Genomic DNA, 11,258 nt, shown 5'->3' on the forward strand with positions numbered 1-11,258 from the left:
CATCCACCCCAGATGGGACTCGAACCCACAATCCCTGGCTTAGAAGGCCAGTGCCTTATCCATTAGGCCACTGGGGTACTTGCTAAAAATGAACTGGATAGCAGAGAGTGGTTTAGACCGATCGTACACGTGGTGAAAGTAGACATCACGCTTCCGCTTCACTTCTGTAATCAGCATGACCTGTACAAACTGACAGAAGCAGTCAAAAAATAATCACGGAGGGCAGGAGACATGCCCATGAAATTATGGTTTAATATTTCTGTTTGCACTTCATTGCTAAAGGCAAACTGCATAGCAGAGGATGGTTTCGATCCATAAATCACTTGGTTAACTGCCCTGCACACTTCCACTTCATCCCTCCACTTTCAGGTACCCCAAAACAAAACTTGAACTCACAATAAATGGATTAGGCAGTCAGTGTCTTAAGTCACTGTGGAAATGTGTGATCAGCATGACCTATACGAGCTGATAGAAGCAGTAATAAAAAAGAATCACAGAGGGCACAGAGACATGCACATGAAATTCTACAATTTAAAAAAATCCCTGTTTACATTTCATTTCTAAAAGTAGAATTGGATAGCTTCGATCCATCAACCTCTGTGTTATGTGCCCAGCTCTTCTCTTCTGTTTGCAATTAATTGCTAAAGGCAAACTGCATAGCAGAGGATGGTTTCGATCCCTAAATCACTTGGTTAACTGCCCTGCACACTTCCACTTCATCCCTCCACTTTCAGATACCCCAAAACAAAACTTGAACTCACAATAAATGGATTAGGTGGTCAGTGTCTTAAGTCACTGTGGAAATGTGTGATCAGCATGACCTATACGAACTGATAGAAAAGTTGTAAAAAAAAATACATTTTGGAGGGCACAGAGACATGCCCATTAAATGCTATTTCTGTTTGCACTTCATTGCTAAAAGCAAACTGGATTGCAGAGGATGGTTTCGATCCCAATATCACTTGGTTAACTGCCCATCACACTTCCACTTCATCCCTCCACTTTCAGATACCCCAAAACAAAACTTGAACTCACAATAAATGGATTAGGTGGTCAGTGTCTTAAGTCACTGTGGAAATGTGTGATCAGCATGACCTATACGAACTGATAGAAACAGTTGTAAAAAAAAAATCATTTCGGAGTCCACAGAGACATGCCAATGAAATTCTCATTTTTTGTCACTGTTAAATCTTCAATCCATCAATCTTTGTGTTATTCGCTGATCTCTCTTTCTCCATATGAATTTGCATTCATCCACCCCAGATGGGACTCGAACCCACAATCCCTGGCTTAGAAGGCCAGTGCCTTATCCATTAGGCCACTGGGGTACTTGCTAAAAATGAACTGGATAGCAGAGAGTGGTTTAGACCGATCGTACACGTGGTGAAAGTAGACATCACGCTTCCGCTTCACTTCTGTAATCAGCATGACCTGTACAAACTGACAGAAGCAGTCAAAAAATAATCACGGAGGGCAGGAGACATGCCCATGAAATTATGGTTTAATATTTCTGTTTGCACTTCATTGCTAAAGGCAAACTGCATAGCAGAGGATGGTTTCGATCCATAAATCACTTGGTTAACTGCCCTGCACACTTCCACTTCATCCCTCCACTTTCAGATACCCCAAAACAATACTTGAACTCACAATAAATGGATTAGGCGGTCAGTGTCTTAAGTCACTGTGGAAATGTGTGATCAGCATGACCTATACGAACTGATAGAAACAGTTGTAAAAAAAAATCACAGAGGGCACAGAGACATGCACATGAAATTCTACAATTTAAAAAAATCCCTGTTTACATTTCATTTCTAAAAGTAGAATTGGATAGCTTCGATCCATCAACCTCTGTGTTATGTGCCCAGCTCTTCTCTTCTGTTTGCACTTCATTGCTAAAAGCAAACTGCATAGCAGAGGATGGTTTCGATCCCTAAATCACTTGGTTAACTGCCCATCACACTTCCACTTCATCCCTCCACTTTCAGATACCCCAAAACAAAACTTGAACTCACAATAAATGGATTAGGCGGTCAGTGTCTTAAGTCACTGTGGAAATGTGTGATCAGCATGACCTATACGAACTGATAGAAACAGTTGTAAAAAAAATACATTTTGGAGGGCACAGAGACATGCCCATTAAATGCTATTTCTGTTTGCACTTCATTGCTAAAAGCAAACTGGATTGCAGAGGATGGTTTCGATCCATAAATCACTTGGTTAACTGCCCTGCACACTTCCACTTCATCCCTCCACTTTCAGATACCCCAAAACAAAACTTGAACTCACAATAAATGGATTAGGTGGTCAGTGTCTTAAGTCACTGTGGAAATGTGTGATCAGCATGACCTATACGAACTGATAGAAACAGTTGTAAAAAAAATACATTTTGGAGGGCACAGAGACATGCCCATTAAATGCTATTTCTGTTTGCACTTCATTGCTAAAAGCAAACTGGATTGCAGAGGATGGTTTCGATCCCTAAATCACTTGGTTAACTGCCCATCACACTTCCACTTCATCCCTCCACTTTCAGATACCCCAAAACAAAACTTGAACTCACAATAAATGGATTAGGTGGTCAGTGTCTTAAGTCACTGTGGAAATGTGTGATCAGCATGACCTATACGAACTGATAGAAACAGTTGTAAAAAAATGCATTTTCGAGGGCACAGAGACATGCCCATGAAATTCTCCTTTTTTGTCACTGTTAAATCTTCAATCCATCAATCTTTGTGTTATTTGCTGATCTCTCTTTCTCCATATGAATTTGCATTCATCCACCCCAGATGGGACTCGAACCCACAATCCCTGGCTTAGAAGGCCAGTGCCTTATCCATTAGGCCACTGGGGTACTTGCTAAAAATGAACTGGATAGCAGAGAGTGGTTTAGACCGATCGTACACGTGGTGAAAGTAGACATCACGCTTCCGCTTCACTTCTGTAATCAGCATGACCTGTACAAACTGACAGAAGCAGTCAAAAAATAATCACGGAGGGCAGGAGACATGCCCATGAAATTATGGTTTAATATTTCTGTTTGCACTTCATTGCTAAAGGCAAACTGCATAGCAGAGGATGGTTTCGATCCATAAATCACTTGGTTAACTGCCCTGCACACTTCCACTTCATCCCTCCACTTTCAGGTACCCCAAAACAAAACTTGAACTCACAATAAATGGATTAGGCAGTCAGTGTCTTAAGTCACTGTGGAAATGTGTGATCAGCATGACCTATACGAGCTGATAGAAGCAGTAATAAAAAAGAATCACAGAGGGCACAGAGACATGCACATGAAATTCTACAATTTAAAAAAATCCCTGTTTACATTTCATTTCTAAAAGTAGAATTGGATAGCTTCGATCCATCAACCTCTGTGTTATGTGCCCAGCTCTTCTCTTCTGTTTGCAATTCATTGCTAAAGCAAAATGCATAGCAGAGGATGGTTTCGATCCCTAAATCACTTGGTTAACTGCCCTCACACTTCCACTTCATCCCTCCACTTTCAGATACCCCAAAACAAAACTTGAACTCACAATAAATGGATTAGGTGGTCAGTGTCTTAAGTCACTGTGGAAATGTGTGATCAGCATGACCTATACGAACTGATAGAAACAGTTGTAAAAAAATACATTTTGGAGGGCACAGAGACATGCCCATTAAATGCTATTTCTGTTTGCACTTCATTGCTAAAAGCAAACTGGATTGCAGAGGATGGTTTCGATCCCTAAATCACTTGGTTAACTGCCCATCACACTTCCACTTCATCCCTCCACTTTCAGATACCCCAAAACAAAACTTGAACTCACAATAAATGGATTAGGTGGTCAGTGTCTTAAGTCACTGTGGAAATGTGTGATCAGCATGACCTATACGAACTGATAGAAACAGTTGTAAAAAAAAACTAATTAAATGCTATTTCTGTTTGCACTTCATTGCTAAAAGCAAACTGGATTGCAGAGGATGGTTTCGATCCCTAAATCACTTGGTTAACTGCCCATCACACTTCCACTTCATCCCTCCACTTTCAGATACCCCAAAACAAAACTTGAACTCACAATAAATGGATTAGGTGGTCAGTGTCTTAAGTCACTGTGGAAATGTGTGATCAGCATGACCTATACGAACTGATAGAAACAGTTGTAAAAAAAATGAATTTTCGAGGGCACAGAGACATGCCCATGAAATTCTCCTTTTTTGTCACTGTTAAATCTTCAATCCATCAATCTTTGTGTTATTTGCTGATCTCTCTTTCTCCATATGAATTTGCATTCATCCACCCCAGATGGGACTCGAACCCACAATCCCTGGCTTAGAAGGCCAGTGCCTTATCCATTAGGCCACTGGGGTACTTGCTAAAAATGAACTGGATAGCAGAGAGTGGTTTAGACCGATCGTACACGTGGTGAAAGTAGACATCACGCTTCCGCTTCACTTCTGTAATCAGCATGACCTGTACAAACTGACAGAAGCAGTCAAAAAATAATCACGGAGGGCAGGAGACATGCCCATGAAATTATGGTTTAATATTTCTGTTTGCACTTCATTGCTAAAGGCAAACTGCATAGCAGAGGATGGTTTCGATCCATAAATCACTTGGTTAACTGCCCTGCACACTTCCACTTCATCCCTCCACTTTCAGATACCCCAAAACAAAACTTGAACTCACAATAAATGGATTAGGCAGGTCAGTGTCTTAAGTCACTGTGGAAATGTGTGATCAGCATGACCTATACGAGCTGATAGAAGCAGTAATAAAAGAATCACAGAGGGCACAGAGACATGCACATGAAATTCTACAATTTAAAAAAATCCCTGTTTACATTTCATTTCTAAAAGTAGAACAGGATAGACATCAACCCATGTTATGTGCCCAGCTCTTCTCTTCTGTTTGCACTTCATTGCTAAAAGCAAACTGCATAGCAGAGGATGGTTTCGATCCCTAAATCACTTGGTTAACTGCCCATCACACTTCCACTTCATCCCTCCACTTTCAGATACCCCAAAACAAAACTTGAACTCACAATAAATGGATTAGGTGGTCAGTGTCTTAAGTCACTGTGGAAATGTGTGATCAGCATGACCTATACGAACTGATAGAAACAGTTGTAAAAAAAAAATGAATTTTCGAGGGCACAGAGACATGCCCATGAAATTCTCCTTTTTTGTCACTGTTAAATCTTCAATCCATCAATCATATGAATTTGCATTCATCCACCCCAGATGGGACTCGAACCCACAATCCCTGGCTTAGAAGGCCAGTGCCTTATCCATTAGGCCACTGGGGTACCTAAAAATGAACTGGATAGCAGAGAGTGGTTTAGACCGATCGTACACGTGGTGAAAGTAGACATCACGCTTCCGCTTCTTCTGTAATCAGCATGACCTGTTGACAGAAGCAGTCAAAAAATAATCACGGAGGGCAGGAGACATGCCCATGAAATTATGGTTTAATATTTCTGTTTGCACTTCATTGCTAAAGGCAAACTGCATAGCAGAGGATGGTTTCGATCCATAAATCACTTGGTTAACTGCACTGCACACTTCCACTTCATCCCTCCACTTTCAGATACCCCAAAACAAAACTTGAACTCACAATAAATGGATTAGGTGGTCAGTGTCTTAAGTCACTGTGGAAATGTGTGATCAGCATGACCTATACGAACTGATAGAAACAGTTGTAAAAAAAAATACATTTTTTCGGAGGGCACAGAGACATGCCCATTAAATGCTATTTCTGTTTGCACTTCATTGCTAAAAGCAAACTGGATTGCAGAGGATGGTTTCGATCCCTAAATCACTTGGTTAACTGCCCATCACACTTCCACTTCATCCCTCCACTTTCAGATACCCCAAAACAAAACTTGAACTCACAATAAATGGATTAGGTGGTCAGTGTCTTAAGTCACTGTGGAAATGTGTGATCAGCATGACCTATACGAACTGATAGAAACAGTAATCAGAGACATGACGAAGAGACATGATGAGAAACAGTCAAAAAATAAAAACACGGAGGGCAGTGTCTTAAGTCACTGTGGAGACATGCCCATTGAAATTGTAAAAAAATGGTTTAATATTTTCTGTTTGCACTTCATTGCTAAAGCAAACTGGATTGCAGAGGATGGTTTCGATCCATAAATCACTTGGTTAACTGCCCATCACACTTCCACTTCATCCCTCCACTTTCAGATACCCCAAAACAAAACTTGAACTCACAATAAATGGATTAGGTGGTCAGTGTCTTAAGTCACTGTGGAAATGTGTGATCAGCATGACCTATACAACTGATAGAAACAGTTGTAAAAAAAATGCATTTTCGAGGGCACAGAGACATGCCCATGAAATTCTCATTTTTTCATCACTGTTAAATCTTCAATCCATCAATCTTTGTGTTATTTGCTGATCTCACATATGAATTTGCATTCATCCACCCCAGATGGGACTCGAACCCACAATCCCTGGCTTAGAAGGCCAGTGCCTTATCCATTAGGCCACTGGGGTACTTGCTAAAAATGAACTGGATAGCAGAGAGTGGTTTAGACCGATCGTACTGTGGTGAAAGTAGACATCACGCTTCCGCTTCACTTCTGTAATCAGCATGACCTGTACAAACTGACAGAAGCAGTCAAAAAATAATCACGGAGGGCAGGAGACATGCCCATGAAATTATGGTTTAATATTTCTGTTTGCACTTCATTGCTAAAGGCAAACTGCATAGCAGAGGATGGTTTCGATCCATAAATCACTTGGTTAACTGCCCTGCACACTTCCACTTCATCCCTCCACTTTCAGATACCCCAAAACAATACTTGAACTCACAATAAATGGATTAGGCGGTCAGTGTCTTAAGTCACTGTGGAAATGTGTGATCAGCATGACCTATACGAACTGATAGAAGCAGTAATAAAAAAAAGAATCACAGAGGGCACAGAAACATGCACATGAAATTCTACAATTTAAAAAAATCCCTGTTTACATTTCATTTCTAAAAGTAGAATTGGATAGCTTCGATCCATCAACCTCTGTGTTATGTGCCCAGCTCTTCTCTTCTGTTTGCACTTCATTGCTAAAAGCAAAATGCATAGCAGAGGATGGTTTCGATCCCTAAATCACTTGGTTAACTGCCCATCACACTTCCACTTCATCCCTCCACTTTCAGATACCCCAAAACAAAACTTGAACTCACAATAAATGGATTAGGCAGTCAGTGTCTTAAGTCAAAAATCTTAAGTCACTGTGGAAATGTGTGATCAGCATGACCTATACGAACTGATAGAAACAGTTGTAAAAAAAATCATTTTGGAGGGCACAGAGACATGCCCATTAAATGCTATTTCTGTTTGCACTTCATTGCTAAAAGCAAACTGGATTGCAGAGGATGGTTTCGATCCATAAATCACTTGGTTAACTGCCCATCACACTTCCACTTCATCCCTCCACTTTCAGATACCCCAAAACAAAACTTGAACTCACAATAAATGGATTAGGTGGTCAGTGTCTTAAGTCACTGTGGAAATGTGTGATCAGCATGACCTATACGAACTGATAGAAACAGTTGTAAAAAAAAATACATTTTGGAGGGCACAGAGACATGCCCATTAAATGCTATTTCTGTTTGCACTTCATTGCTAAAAGCAAACTGGATTGCAGAGGATGGTTTCGATCCCTAAATCACTTGGTTAACTGCCCATCACACTTCCACTTCATCCCTCCACTTTCAGATACCCCAAAACAAAACTTGAACTCACAATAAATGGATTAGGTGGTCAGTGTCTTAAGTCACTGTGGAAATGTGTGATCAGCATGACCTATACGAACTGATAGAAACAGTTGTAAAAAAAATGCATTTTCGAGGGCACAGAAACATGCCCATGAAATTCTCCTTTTTGTCACTGTTAAATCTTCAATCCATCAATCTTTGTGTTATTTGCTGATCTCTCTTTCTCCATATGAATTTGCATTCATCCACCCCAGATGGGACTCGAACCCACAATCCCTGGCTTAGAAGGCCAGTGCCTTATCCATTAGGCCACTGGGGTACTTGCTAAAAATGAACTGGATAGCAGAGAGTGGTTTAGACCGATCGTACACGTGGTGAAAGTAGACATCACGCTTCCGCTTCACTTCTGTAATCAGCATGACCTGTACAAACTGACAGAAGCAGTCAAAAAATAATCACGGAGGGCAGGAGACATGCCCATGAAATTATGGTTTAATATTTCTGTTTGCACTTCATTGCTAAAGGCAAACTGCATAGCAGAGGATGGTTTCGATCCATAAATCACTTGGTTAACTGCCCTGCACACTTCCACTTCATCCCTCCACTTTCAGATACCCCAAAACAAAACTTGAACTCACAATAAATGGATTAGGCAGTCAGTGTCTTAAGTCACTGTGGAAATGTGTGATCAGCATGACCTATACGAGCTGATAGAAGCAGTAATAAAAAAGAATCACAGAGGGCACAGAGACATGCACATGAAATTCTACAATTTAAAAAAATCCCTGTTTACATTTCATTTCTAAAAGTAGAATTGGATAGCTTCGATCCATCAACCTCTGTGTTATGTGCCCAGCTCTTCTCTTCTGTTTGCAATTAATTGCTAAAAGCAAACTGCATAGCAGAGGATGGTTTCGATCCATAAATCACTTGGTTAACTGTCCTGCACACTTCCACTTCATCCCTCCACTTTCAGATACCCCAAAACAAAACTTGAACTCACAATAAATGGATTAGGTGGTCAGTGTCTTAAGTCACTGTGGAAATGTGTGATCAGCATGACCTATACGAACTGATAGAAACAGTTGTAAAAAAGAATACATTTCGGAGAGCACAGAGACATGCCCATGAAATTCTCCTTTTTGTCAATGTTAAATCTTCATTTCTAAAGGAGAATTGGAAAGCTTCAATCCATCAATCTTTGTGTTATTTGCTGATCTCTCTTTCTCCATATGAATTTGCATTCATCCACCCCAGATGGGACTCGAACCCACAATCCCTGGCTTAGAAGGCCAGTGCCTTATCCATTAGGCCACTGGGGTAGTTGCTAAAAATGAACTGGATAGCAGAGAGTGGTTTAGACCGATCGTACACGTGGTGAAAGTAGACATCACGCTTCCGCTTCACTTCTGTAATCAGCATGACCTGTACAAACTGACAGAAGCAGTCAAAAAATAATCACGGAGGGCAGGAGACATGCCCATGAAATTATGGTTTAATATTTCTGTTTGCACTTCATTGCTAAAGGCAAACTGCATAGCAGAGGATGGTTTCGATCCATAAATCACTTGGTTAACTGCCCTGCACACTTCCACTTCATCCCTCCACTTTCAGATACCCCAAAACAATACTTGAACTCACAATAAATGGATTAGGCGGTCAGTGTCTTAAGTCACTGTGGAAATGTGTGATCAGCATGACCTATACGAACTGATAGAAACAGTTGTAAAAAAAATACATTTTGGAGGGCACAGAGACATGCCCATTAAATGCTATTTCTGTTTGCACTTCATTGCTAAAAGCAAACTGGATTGCAGAGGATGGTTTCGATCCCTAAATCACTTGGTTAACTGCCCATCACACTTCCACTTCATCCCTCCACTTTCAGATACCCCAAAACAAAACTTGAACTCACAATAAATGGATTAGGTGGTCAGTGTCTTAAGTCACTGTGGAAATGTGTGATCAGCATGACCTATACGAACTGATAGAAACAGTTGTAAAAAAATGAATTTTCAAACAGAGACATGCCCATGAAATTCTCATAGAAAAAACAGTTGTTACATTTTGGAGGGCACAGAGACATGCCCATTAAATGCTATTTCTGTTTGCACTTCATTGCTAAAAGCAAACTGGATTGCAGAGGATGGTTTCGATCCCTAAATCACTTGGTTAACTGCCCATCACACTTCCACTTCATCCCTCCACTTTCAGATACCCCAAAACAAAACTTGAACTCACAATAAATGGATTAGGTGGTCAGTGTCTTAAGTCACTGTGGAAATGTGTGATCAGCATGACCTATACGAACTGATAGAAACAGTTGTAAAAAAAATGCATTTTCGAGGGCACAGAAACATGCCCATGAAATTCTCCTTTTTTGTCACTGTTAAATATTCAATCCATCAATCTTTGTGTTATTTGCTGATCTCTCTTTCTCCATATGAATTTGCATTCATCCACCCCAGATGGGACTCGAACCCACAATCCCTGGCTTAGAAGGCCAGTGCCTTATCCATTAGGCCACTGGGGTAGTTGCTAAAAATGAACTGGATAGCAGAGAGTGGTTTAGACCGATCGTACACGTGGTGAAAGTAGACATCACGCTTCCGCTTCACTTCTGTAATCAGCATGACCTGTACAAACTGACAGAAGCAGTCAAAAAATAATCACGGAGGGCAGGAGACATGCCCATGAAATTATGGTTTAATATTTCTGTTTGCACTTCATTGCTAAAGGCAAACTGCATAGCAGAGGATGGTTTCGATCCATAAATCACTTGGTTAACTGCCCTGCACACTTCCACTTCATCCCTCCACTTTCAGATACCCCCCAAAAAAACTTGAACTCACAATAAATGGATTAGGTGGTCAGTGTCTTAAGTCACTGTGGAAATGTGTGATCAGCATGACCTATACGAACTGATAGAAACAGTTGTAAAAAAAATGCATTTTCAAGGGCACAGAGACATGCCCATGAAATTCTCCTTTTTTGTTAAATCTTCATTTCTAAATCTTCAAAAGCTTCAATCCATCAATCTTTGTGTTATTTGCTGATCTCTCTTCTCCATATGAATTTGCATTCATCCACCCCAGATGGGACTCCGACCCACAATCCCTGGCTTAGAAGGCCAGTGCCTTATCCATTAGGCCACTGGGGTACTTGCTAAAAATGAACTGGATAGCAGAGAGTGGTTTAGACCGATCGTACACGTGGTGAAAGTAGACATCACGCTTCCGCTTCCACTTCTGTAATCAGCATGACCTGTACAAACTGACAGAAGCAGTCAAAAAATAATCACGGAGGGCAGGAGACATGCCCATGAAATTATGGTTTAATATTTCTGTTTGCACTTCATTGCTAAAGGCAAACTGCATAGCAGAGGATGGTTTCGATCCATAAATCACTTGGTTAACTGCCCTGCACACTTCCACTTCATCCCTCCACTTTCAGATACCCCAAAACAAAACTTGAACTCACAATAAATGGATTAGGCGGTCAGTGTCTTAAGTCACTGTGGAAATGTGTGATCAGCATGACC

The 11,258-nt window shown here is 40.8% G+C and overlaps 9 non-coding genes across 9 annotated transcripts; all 9 read right to left on the reverse strand.

Moving 5' to 3' along the window:
* Positions 1–4: 4 nt before the first annotated feature.
* trnar-ucu (transfer RNA arginine (anticodon UCU)) lies at positions 5–77 on the reverse strand. The gene has a single exon. It is a non-coding gene; the product is annotated as a tRNA-Arg (tRNA).
* A 1,178-nt stretch (positions 78–1,255) lies between these two features.
* trnar-ucu (transfer RNA arginine (anticodon UCU)) lies at positions 1,256–1,328 on the reverse strand. Its single transcript has one exon. It is a non-coding gene; the product is annotated as a tRNA-Arg (tRNA).
* Positions 1,329–2,778: 1,450 nt separating this feature from the next.
* Positions 2,779–2,851, reverse strand: trnar-ucu (transfer RNA arginine (anticodon UCU)). Its single transcript has one exon. It is a non-coding gene; the product is annotated as a tRNA-Arg (tRNA).
* Positions 2,852–4,274: 1,423 nt separating this feature from the next.
* On the reverse strand, positions 4,275–4,347 carry trnar-ucu (transfer RNA arginine (anticodon UCU)). Its single transcript has one exon. It is a non-coding gene; the product is annotated as a tRNA-Arg (tRNA).
* An 865-nt stretch (positions 4,348–5,212) lies between these two features.
* trnar-ucu (transfer RNA arginine (anticodon UCU)) lies at positions 5,213–5,285 on the reverse strand. The gene has a single exon. It is a non-coding gene; the product is annotated as a tRNA-Arg (tRNA).
* Positions 5,286–6,425: 1,140 nt separating this feature from the next.
* Positions 6,426–6,498, reverse strand: trnar-ucu (transfer RNA arginine (anticodon UCU)). Its single transcript has one exon. It is a non-coding gene; the product is annotated as a tRNA-Arg (tRNA).
* Positions 6,499–7,963: 1,465 nt separating this feature from the next.
* Positions 7,964–8,036, reverse strand: trnar-ucu (transfer RNA arginine (anticodon UCU)). Its single transcript has one exon. It is a non-coding gene; the product is annotated as a tRNA-Arg (tRNA).
* Positions 8,037–8,966: 930 nt separating this feature from the next.
* On the reverse strand, positions 8,967–9,039 carry trnar-ucu (transfer RNA arginine (anticodon UCU)). The gene has a single exon. It is a non-coding gene; the product is annotated as a tRNA-Arg (tRNA).
* Positions 9,040–10,177: 1,138 nt separating this feature from the next.
* trnar-ucu (transfer RNA arginine (anticodon UCU)) lies at positions 10,178–10,250 on the reverse strand. The gene has a single exon. It is a non-coding gene; the product is annotated as a tRNA-Arg (tRNA).
* Between the last annotated feature and the right edge of the window lie 1,008 nt (positions 10,251–11,258).

The sequence above is a fragment of the Oncorhynchus masou genome, chromosome 12, assembly GCF_036934945.1.
Source record: "Oncorhynchus masou masou isolate Uvic2021 chromosome 12, UVic_Omas_1.1, whole genome shotgun sequence".
Classification (NCBI taxonomy): domain Eukaryota; kingdom Metazoa; phylum Chordata; class Actinopteri; order Salmoniformes; family Salmonidae; genus Oncorhynchus; species Oncorhynchus masou.